The sequence below is a fragment of the Nerophis ophidion genome, linkage group LG08 (assembly GCF_033978795.1).
Source record: "Nerophis ophidion isolate RoL-2023_Sa linkage group LG08, RoL_Noph_v1.0, whole genome shotgun sequence".
Lineage (NCBI taxonomy): Eukaryota > Metazoa > Chordata > Actinopteri > Syngnathiformes > Syngnathidae > Nerophis > Nerophis ophidion.
The window spans coordinates 21,863,804-21,875,503 of record NC_084618.1 but is presented as its reverse complement, the minus strand read 5'-3'; the positions used below and the strand labels follow the sequence as shown (position 1 = coordinate 21,875,503).

The 11,700-nt window shown below is 48.0% G+C and overlaps 1 pseudogene; it reads right to left on the bottom strand.

Moving 5' to 3' along the window:
• Positions 1 to 298: 298 nt before the first annotated feature.
• Positions 299 to 11,700, bottom strand: part of LOC133557152 (uncharacterized) — a 47,745-nt pseudogene continuing 36,343 nt past the window's right edge.

Here is an 11,700-nt window from a genome sequence, read left to right as displayed (position 1 = left end):
AAAAGTTGTTTGACCTCACGGCAGCAGGAAACTACGTTATTAGGGCGCCCCCTTCCTTACTATAATCTGAGTAGTCGACGAGCCGTTAAACCAGTGGTGTGCCGTCAGGGACAGTAAGGCCTTCTCTCTTGGCCGCACATAACCAGAAATCATGATCATAATTAAAAATAAAAGTCATTTTTAATTAACGTTCCCTAAATATCTATGTGGGGGGTGGCGTGGCCTGCGGACCTGCAGCGAAACAAGATCAGCGACTGGTGCGTAGATGGCCCACCTGGGCCTGATTATCTAATCACCGTTAACAGGCAGCAGCCGGGGAGCAGAAGAGAGTTTGAGGTGGAGCTGGAGCGAAACAGAGATGAAGAGACTCATGCTGAAAAGCACAACCAAAAATACTTTATTGAGAAATAAAACAGTGTTCTAAACCCTGGAAAGGGACTGTCATGTCAGTGATTGGTGGTCTGAAGAACCCGGAGGGGAGTAACCTCCACAATCTAAAAGTATTCATATTATCTTCATGTCATGTCATGCTCCTTCCAATGCTGTTGTTTTTAGTATAGAGTTTGTATCCAATCAGAATTCAGTACGTTTACGTTGCCGTGCTGTACCAAATCTGCCCGGAGCCTTCAGACTCAACAATACAGGTGTCTTTACACCGGCAAAATGTGTCTACGTGAAAAACCGTCCAACCGTAACTCTCTGATAACTAAAGTTCTTTGGGTGAGTAACGTAAATTCACTACACCGGTATGTTTTAGCGCTTTCATGGCGAGTTGACTGGCGGATATAAGTAAGAACTTTACACTACTTTATATGAGAAATGGCAACAGCGGAGGATGGTTGTCCCATGACAAGAACATAGAGATAGATGGAGAGGCTCCCACGGACTACAAAGGCGGAAGCGCACAAATTTTCAGTATTTATGCAGATCCCAAATACAGATCAGCAGGTACCAGAAGGTAAGAAAATTTGCTTTTGCATGTAGCAAAACAAAACGGCAGAAAATACCTCTTACCTTATACACACATCATAATAATAGGCCTATGTTGAAACACATCAAGTAGTGTGGCTTCATAGCTTACCAAAGTTGTACTAAAACATTCTAATAGATTTTTAGCGCCGTTTGTATCCATCCATCCATCCATTTCCACCGCTTATTCCCTTTTGGGGTTGCGGGGGGCGCTGGCGCCTATCTCAGCTACGATCGGGCGGAAGGCGGGGTACACCCTGGACAAGCCGCCACCTCATCGCAGGGCCAACACAGATAGACAGACAACATTCACACTCACATTCACACACTAGGGCCAATTTAGTGTTGCCAATCAACCTATCCCCAGGTGCATGTCTTTGGAAGTGGGAGGAAGCCGGAGTACCCGGAGGGAACCCACGCATTCACGGGGAGAACATGCAAACTCCACACAGAAAGATCCCGAGCCTGGATTTGAACCCAGGACTGCAGGAACTTCTTATTGTGAGGCAGACGCACTAACCCCTCTTCCACCGTGAAGCCCGCGCCGTTTGTAATGTTCTCTATTTTCAAAGGAACATATATAAATGTCTTTGTTGTTCACTTGAGTCATATTGCCATCATAGTGCAGTCGACACGTATCTCTTATGTTTGACAGCCATCTACTGGTCACACTTATTACACCATGTACCAAATAAAATTGCTTCGAGGTGGGTGAGAAAAACCAGAATGATTCCGCACATTAGGCGCACCGGGTTATAAGGTGCACTGTCCAGTTTTGAGGGGTAAAAAAAAATGTTTTTTAAGTGCGCCTTATAGTCCGGAAAATAGGGTTGGTGACTAAAACTAAAATCGGTTTTCGTCAAAAGATCGCGACTAAAGCTAAATCAAAAACCGCTGTCAAAATTAAAAATGGCAGAATCATTTCCAAACCAGGAGCATTTAACCAAAATTATTGTTTTTAAAGTTCAAGTACCAATGATTGTTACACACACACGAGGTGTGGCGAAATTATTCCCTGCATTTGACCCATCACCCTTGATCACCCGTTGATAGACAATTGTGATACCCAATCAGATTACCATTTGTTGTCAGTAAGGCCTTCGAGATGGCCTCACACTGTGATTGGATACTCAGTTGGGACACAAGTTGCGGAAACAGGAAGTGGCACTGGAATCGTACAAGCCGTAGAAAACTTGTCTTACACCAAGTAATCCGCTGTGAACCAAAAGGTGCTTTATTGCAAGCGAGCCATCTAAAACAGCCCTGCAGTTCCCTGCAGGAACCGAGGTCAGATATGCCGGACTCCTAACTCAAGAAGCCAAACCATCAGTTTATATATTCCTTCATTCTCTGGCTGGGTGTGCACGAAGTCCAAATAACCCCACCCGACCATTCAAGGAGATGTTTGTTTGTCCTGGCTGGAAAGCAACAGATGTATGGCATCACTTGTAGGCTTGACGTTTAAGGTAGATATGGAATCTCTTCGCCAGAATAGAGCTTCTTCTTGGGAGAGAACAAATTCCAGTCCACATTTATCTAAGGCTCTTTCTCAACCATTATTCACTGCGATCTGATGGTTTTACATCCTCCAAGTTGGATATAAACATTTATATGTTGACCATGGGCTTCACGGTGGCAGAGGGGTTAGTGCGTCTGCCTCACAATACGAAGGTCCTGCAGTCCTGGGTTCAAATCCAGGCTCGGGATCTTTCTGTGTGGAGTTTGCATGTTCTCCCCGTGAATGCGTGGGTTCCCTCCGGGTACTCCGGCTTCCTCCCACTTCCAAAGACATGCACCTGGGGATAGGTTGATTGGCAACACTAAATTGGCCCTAGTGTGTGAATGTGAGTGTGAATGTTGTCTGTCTATCTGTGTTGGCCCTGCGATGAGGTGGCGACTTGTCCAGGGTGTACCCCGCCTTCCGCCCGATTGTAGCTGAGATAGGCGCCAGCGCCCCCCGCGACCCCAAAAGGGAATAAGCGGTAGAAAATGGATGGATGGATGTTGACCATGATATGAGTCAATGAATTCACTTCACCACCGCTCAGTGGATCGGTTCGCGGCAGAGTGTGAAGCGACTGGCATGGGAATCAGCAATTCCAAGTCCGAGTCCATGGTTCTCGCCCGGAAAAGGGTGGAGTGCCATCTCTGGGTTGGGGAGGAGATCTTACCCCAAGTGGAGGAGTTCAAGTACCTCGGAGTCTTGTTCACGAGTGAGAGAAGAGTGGATCGTGAAATCGACAGGCAGATCGGTGCGGGGTTTTCAGTAATGCGGACGCTGAATCGATCCGTCGTGGTGAAGAGGAGCTGAACCGGAAGGCAAAGCTCTCAATTTACCGGTCGATCTACGTTCCCATCCTCACCTATGGTCATGAGCTTTGGGTTATGACCGAAAGTACAAGCGGCCGAAATGAGCTTCCTCCGCCGGGTGGCGGGTCTCTCCCTTAGAGATAGGGTGAGAAGCTCTGTCATCCGGGAGAAGCTCTAAGTAAAGCCGCTGCTCTTCCACATCGAGAAGAGCCAGATGAGGTGGTTCGGGCATCTGGTCAGGATGCCACCCGAACGCATCACTAGGGTAGAACCGGTAGGAGGCCACGGGGAAGACCCAGGACACGCTGGAAAGATTATGTCTCCCGGCTGGCCTGGGAACACCTCGGGATCCCCCGGGAGGAGCTGGACAAAATGGCTGGGGAGAGGGAAGTCTGGGCTTCCCTGCTTAGGCTGCTGCCCCAGCAACCCGACCTTGGATAAGCGGAAGAAGATGGATGGAAGTATTTTATTTATTTAATTTCATGTTTCCTTTTTTTTTAAAATAAAAAATCCTTTAATTTTAACAGTACCACATAAGATATGCCTACAAAACGACCCATACTGAAAAGACGGTCTCAAAGTGGCTTGAAAACGGTCTGCACTATGCACTATCTTGACCAAAGAACAGCCATTACATGTTACGTAGACCACAAGGAAGTGTTTTAAATGTGGAACAAAAACTTGGTAAAAAAAAAGTCCCAAATGAGATCTGGTTATTTGTAGTTACTTATTAGTCTAGGTTAGGAGACAAAGGTATAAACAGCGTGGCTTTCTGGGAATGCAGTGGGCCAGTCGAGGCCAAAACAATTCTAGGGTAAAATTTTTGTCCCAGTCTGCGTCTGGTGCTGATTGATTAGTTCCAGCTCCAATAACTCTCCCTCTGTCCTTAATTGCCATTGTTCACTTGCAAGAATGAAGCTAAATAGTCAGTGTTGACTCAGCGGAAAACTTGTTTCGGCTGTGAGAACTGCGAAGACCCAGGAGCATAAATCTCAAAATCCGGTCTGAAGAGGAAACATTAGTAATGTAAGTTTTCTTGAGATGTTCATCTTTATTGTGTTTAATAGAAGTATCACACAGGGTAGGAATTTGGAATTTTGAGTGTTCCGGCTTGACGGCAAAGTGGAAAGTGCTGACTAAGGTCCTGAGCACCCGTGAAAAGGCTCATAAAATGGATCCCTGTGATCTATAATGACTTGAGGTCGGATCAGGTAGGAAATTAAAAGGGCTGCAGGGAGAGGGCGTGGTGGCGGTTAGAGGGCCACGCTATGTAAAACGCAGCACTCCATTAATATCACGGGAGTCGTAAAGCTGTCGCCGCCGCTCCGCCATATTCTCGCATAAAAGTGATTTGTGACGGAGGCCTCAGTTCCCCTAATGACGTCCGGATCCATCACGCTCATTTGCTCTGAAGCTGAAAGGAAAGCAAAGACGACGGATGAGGCCATTGTACGCTCTTCATAAAGCCACTGCGCCGCCCCGTCCTGTGCCCGACATGCAGATGATAATCACCACTATCAGCAGCGGCCAACCACCTCCATCAAATCAGTCAAAACTAATGACAATCATCCATTCTTCACAAAGCATGGAGGGGAGAAAAAAATGAAGATGACTTTCAGCGCCCTGACTTCGGAGGAAACTCATTTCGGCCGCTTGTACCCGTGATCTTGTCCTTTCGGTCATAACCCAAAGCTCATGGCCACAGGTGAGTCTGTTCATAACTTTTATGGACAGAATTTCTCGGCGCAGTCGGGGCGTTGAAGGGATCGGGTTTGGTGGCTGCAGGATTAGGCTTTGCTTTTTGCAGATGATGTGGTCCTGATGGCTTCATCTGGCCGGGATCTTCAGCTCTCACTAGGGTTGGGTATCGAGTATCGATTGGAACCGGGACTAACTTTCCGATTCTCCCGGAATCGTTCAAAAGTTTGAACTTCGATTCCTAGTTTCGATACCCAGTCCGCTGACCGAAAAAAAAAGAATAAGACCGCCGACCGGAAGAAGAAGCCGCTGAACACCAACGAAGAAGCGCCCACCGCCGGAAGTGTTAGCATAGCCGAGCCTATTGAGCCGAGCGAGTCAGTCAAGCATGGATAGCGGGCGTCGGCGGTTGAAAGTGTGGTTTTATTTTAATCTGCGAAATGTAACACGTGTGACAGGACTGTTTCGTGCTTAGGGGTGTGCACGTCGAACATGATGAAGCACCTCCGAGTTCATGGAGTACAAATAAATGCGTGTCCCGTCTTCAATGCGCTGCGCCGACCGTCCTCCTCTGCCTCTTCCTCTGGCTCCGGCTCCGACGCCCAGCCTGGCACCTCGGTGACTGCACTGCAGTCCGAATCCGGTAAGTAAAACAATATATATGCAATAAATAATGTGTTTTGCGCCAACGTTGAGGCAGCTAACAAATTAGCCCCCGTATTTTTTCATAGACAATTCACAACCTGGTAGCCAGGCTCCGCGATGTGCTCAGCGTACTCTGTTCGCCGTAGCGGAAATGGGGAAGATGTCGGTGCCACAGACGGAAGAGTGCCACAGAAAGGTCACTGCACACATAGTCAAAAGACCGCATCCCTTCTCAGAGGTGGAATCTCCAACATTTAGGTTAGTTAAGCAATACGTTAGAGCTAAGCAAATTGATACTGGGCTAAACAGTAACAGCAACTTTACATGTTTGTTTATGTTTGCAGGGATATGGGATATGGCATAGCTCGGTTGGTAGAGTGGCTGTGCCAGTAACTTGAGGGTTGCAGGTTCGATTCCCACTTCTGCCATCCTAGTCATTGCCGTTGTGTCCTTGGGCAAGACACTTTACCCACCTGCTCCCAGTGCCACCCACACTGGTTTAAAATGTAACTTAGATATTGGGTTTCACTAGGTAAAGCGCTTTGAGTCACTAGAGAAAAGTGCTATATAAATATAAATATTAAAAAAAAAAAATTCACAAAACTCTCAACCCAAAATACATACCACCTTCCGGGGACTACCTGTCAAACACATTGATCCCGGCATGGTACAAAAATAATCGGAATCGAGAATTGTCAGGAATCGGAATCAGAATTGGAATCGTTTGAATTCAGACGATACCCAACCTTAGCTCTCACTGGATCGGTTCACAGCCGAGTGTGAAGCGACTGGGATGAGAATCAGCTCCTCCAATTCCGAGTCCATGGTTCTTGCCCGTAAAAGGGTGGAGTCCCATCTCCGGGTTGAGGAGGAGATCTTGCCCCAAGTGGAGGAGTTCAAGTACCTCGGAGTCTTGTTCACGAGTGAGGGAAGAGTGGATCGTGAGGGCAACAGGCTGATCGGTGCGGCGTCTTCAGTAATGTTGACGCTGTATCGATCCGTTGTGGTGAAGAAGGAGCTGAGCCGGAAGGCAAAGCTCTCAACTCACTGGTTGATATACGTTCCCATTCTCACCTATGGTCATGAGCTTTGGGTTATGACCGAAATGACAAGATCACTGGTACAAGCAGCCGAAATGAGCTTCCTCCGCCAGAGAGATAGGGTGAGAAGCTCTGTCATCTAGGAGGAGCGGCATGGCGTAGTGGGTATAGCGTCCGTGCCAGAAAACCTGAGGGTTGCAGGTTCGCTCCCCGCCTATTGACATCCAAATCGCTGCCGTTATGTCCTTGGGCAGGACACTTCACCCTTGCCCCCGGTGCCGCTCACACTGGTGAATGAATGATAGGTGGTGGTCGGAGGGGCAGCCATGCTTCCGTCAGTCCACCCCAGGGCAGCTGTTGCTACAAATGTGGCTTACCACTACCAGGTGTGAATGAATGATGGGTTCCCACTTCTCTGTGAGGGCTTCAAGTATCGCGATATAAATGTAATCTATTATTATTATTAGCGCAAACCAAAACTAAAGCCGCTTCTCCTCAACATCGAGAGGAGCCAGATGAGGTTGTTGGGGCATCTGGTCAGGATGCCACCCGAACGCCTCCCTAGGGAGGTGTTTCGGGCACGTCCAACTGGTAGGAGGCCACGGGGAAGACCCAGGACATGTTGGGAAGACGAGGTCTACCGGCTGGCCTGGGAACGCCTCTGGATCTTTTGGGAGGAGCTCAATCAATCAATCAATGTTTATTTATATAGCCCCAAATCACAAATGTCTCAAAGGACTGCACAAATCATTACGACTACAACATCCTCGGAAGAACCCACAAAAGGGCAAGGAAAACTCACACCCAGTGGGCAGGGAGAATTCACATCCAGTGGGACGCCAGTGACAATGCTGACTATGAGAAACCTTGGAGAGGACCTCAGATGTGGGCAACCCCCCCCCTCTAGGGGACCGAAAGCAATGGATGTCGAGCGGGTCTAACATGATGCTGTGAAAGTTCAATCCATAGTGGCTCCAACACCGCCGCGGGAGTTCAGTTCAAAGCGGATCCAAGACAGCAGCGAGAGTCCCGTCCACAGGAGACCATCTCAAGCGGAGGCGGATCAGCAGCGTAGAGATGTCCCCAATCGATACAGGCGAGCGGTCCATCCTGGGTCTCGACTCTGGACAGCCAGTACTTCATCCATGGTCATCGGACCGCACCCCCTCCACAAGGGAGGGGGGGACATAGGAGAAAGAAAAGAAGCGGCAGATCAACTGGTCTAAAAATGAGGTCTATTTAAAGGCTAGAGTATACAGATGAGTTTTAAGTTTGGAGCTGGACGAAATGGCTGGGGAGAGGCGACGGCTTTACACTACGAGTACAGCTGACGTACCCAAACAGTCAGTCAGTGTTTTACTGCACTTGCATGGCAATAAGACCATGCTTAAATAATAAAAGAACCCTAATATGCAATATAATTTTGTAATGGAGGTAGTGTGTGTCAAATAGAGGGGGGCGTGTGACCTCGGGAACATGCTTGATCAGTATCATGTGCTCCACGCCTCAATCATTGGTACGTGTTCATGTACTAAACCATTCTGGGTATCGCTCCATCTTATCTGTCTTGTGTTTTAACAATGTCCCTGGGGCCCCATTTTGAAAATTCACTGAAATAGCATGCAGTGTTTCGGTGTGCCGTAGCCGCAACAACAACACGGCGCAGACCAGGTAGATTTGCGAGACGAGACAGGTGGGTGAACGTTACACGTCTACCGTCAAATATCCATCACGGGGGAAGAAAGGCTTTATGGGTCCTCATCAACCCCTCGCCAAGGACGAGTAATCTTTGGCTTAGCCTCCAAAATTGTATCCCGTGAAAGCTTTTTCGAAATGGGCAGTTTGCAGCCTTTTGACAGACAGACGCAATTTCTAAAGGCCTGCAGTCAGATCAGGAAGCAGTCGATTACTCACCGCGTGCACCGGCGTGCGGTGGTAAGTGCGGCGCCTGCTCGGGATGAGCGGTCAGGCTGAGGTCAAGAGTAAAGTCAAGGAGGCTTGACTGAGGAAGTTTGTTATGCAGTTGACCACGCAGCAGGAGGTTTGTAATTCAGATAAAAAAATACGCTGCACAGTAAAGCAATACAGTCCATTTTAGGGTTAAAAAAATGTCAGTTTTGTCACCTGGAATTTTATTATAAAAACAAAAGTGGTCGTTTTTGTCCATTGACATTAATGCACTGTAAAGACAATGACAGTAGAATTTAAAATTGGGAAAAAAGCAGCTCAGTTGCCAGAATTCTCCCGTAAATATAACTTTAACGTTTTTCAATTTACAATAATTTGGCACAAAAACCACTGCCAATACTCAATAAATTCAAGCACCTGAAATGCTTGTTTTTTTTAACCGTAAAATCGACAGATTTCTTCTTTTTTTGTATACACTGATAATTGATATGTTTGCAAGGATGTCAGTGTAATAACCATCCATCTTCTTCCGCTTATCTAAGGTCGGGTCGCGGGGGCAGCAGCCTAAGCAGGGAAGCCAAGACTTTCCTCTCCCCAGCCACGTCGTCCAGCTCTTCCCTTGGGATCCTGAGGTGTTCCCAGGCCAGCCGGGAGACATAGTCCTCCCAACGTGTCCTGGGTCTTCCCCGTGGCCTCCAACCAGTTGGACGTGCCCTATACACCCTCCCTAGGGAGGCGTTCGGGTGGCATCCTGACCAGATGCCCGAACCACCTCATCTGGCTCCTCTCGATGAGGAGGAGCAGCAGCTTTACTTTGAGCGCCCCCCAGAAGGCAGAGCTTCTCACCCGAAGGTAGAGCCCTGCCACACGGCGGAGGAAACTAATTTCGGCCGCTTGTACCCGTGATCTCGTCCTTTCGGTCATAACCCAAAGCTTATGACCATAGGTGAGGACTGGAACGTAGATCGACCGGTAAATTGAGAGCTTTGCCTCCCGGCTCAGCTCCTTCTTCACCACAACGGATCGATACAGCGTCCGCATTACTGAAGACACCGCACTGATCCGCCTGTCGATCTCACGATCCACTCTTCCCTCAATCGTGAACAAGACTCCTTGGTACTTGAACTCCTCTACTTGGGGCAGAGTCTCCTCCCCAACCCAGAGATGGCACTCCACCCTTTTCCGGGCGTGAACCATGGACTCGGACTTGGAGATGCTGATTCTCTTCCCAGTCGCTTCACACTCGGCAGCGAACCGATCCAGTGAGAGCTGAAGATCCTGGCCAGATGAAGCCATCAGGACTACATCATCTGCAAATAGCAGAGACCTAATCCTGCAGCCACCAACCAACTGATCCAGTGAGAGGTGAAGATCCTGAGTCCTTGAGGGTGCATGGGAGTTTGCCCAATCAGTCTACATGTGTTTTGTGGACTTGGAGAAGGCATTTGACTGTGTCCCTCAGGCAGTCCTGTGGCGAGTGCTCAGAGAGTACGTGGTATTGGGCTGTCTGATTCAATCAATCAATCAATGTTTACTTATATAGCCCTAAATCACTAGTGTCTCAAAGGGCTGCACAAACCACCACGACATCCTCGGTAGGCCCACATAAGGGCAAGGAAAACTCACACCCAGTGGGACGTCGGTGACAATAATGACTATGAGAACCTTAGAGAGGAGGAAAGCAATGGATGTCGAGCGGGTCTAACATGATACTGTGAAAGATCAATCCACAATGGATCCAACACAGTCGCGAGAGTCCAGTCCAAAGTGGATCCAACACAGCAGCGAGAGTCCCGTTCACAGCGGAGCCAGCAGGAAACCATCCCAAGCGGAGGCGGATCAGCAGCGCAGAGATGTCCCCAGCCGATACACAGGCAAGCAGTACATGGCCACCGGATCGGACCGGACCCCCTCCACAAGGGAGAGTGGGACATAGAAGAAAAAGAAAAGAAACGGCAGATCAACTGGTCTAAAAAGGGAGTCTATTTAAAGGCTAGAGTATACAAATGAGTTTTAAGGTGAGACTTAAATGCTTCTACTGAGCTGGCATCTCGAACTGTTACCGGGAGGGCATTCCAGAGTACTGGAGCCCGAACGGAAAACGCTCTATAGCCCACAGACTTTTTTTGGGCTTTGGGAATCACTAACAAGCCGGAGTCCTTTGAACGCAGATTTCTTGCCGGGACATATGGTACAATACAATCGGCAAGATAGGATGGAGCTAGACCGTGTAGTATTTTATACGTAAGTAGTAAAACCTTAAAGTCACATCTTAAGTGCACAGGAAGCCAGTGCAGGTGAGCCAGTACAGGCGTAATGTGATCAAACTTTCTTGTTCTTGTCAAAAGTCTAGCAGCCGCATTTTGTACCAACTGTAATCTTTTAATGCTAGACATGGGGAGACCCGAAAATAATACGTTACAGTAGTCGAGGCGAGACGTAACAAACGCATGGATAATGATCTCGGCGTCTTTAGTGGACAGAATGGAGCGAATTTTAGCGATATTACGGAGATGAAAGAAGGCCGTTTTAGTAACGCTTTTAATGTGTGCCTCAAAGGAGAGAGTTGGGTCGAAGATAATACCCAGATTCTTTACCGTGTCGCCTTGTTTAATTGTTTGGTTGTCAAATGTTAGAGTTGTATTATTAAATAGAGTTCGGTGTCTAGCAGGACCGATAATCAGCATTTCCGTTTTTTTGGCGTTGAGTTGCAACGCATCCATTGTTTAATTTCATTAAGACACGCCTCCAGCTGACTACAATCCGGCGTGTTGGTCAGCTTTAGGGGCATGTAGAGTTGGGTGTCATCAGCATAACAGTGAAAGCTAACACCGTATTTGCGTATGATGTCACCTAGCGGCAGCATGTAAATGCTGAAGAGTGCAGGGCCAAGGACCGAACCCTGGGGAACTCCACACGTTACCTTAACGTAGTCCGAGGTCACATTGTTATGGGAGACACACTGCATCCTATCAGTAAGATAAGAGTTAAACCAAGACAGGGCTAAGTCTGACATACCAATTCGTGTTTTGATACGTTCTAATAAAATATTATGATCGACGGTATCGAAAGCAGCGCTAAGATCGAGGAGCAGCAACATAGATGACGCATCAGAATCCATCGTTAGCAA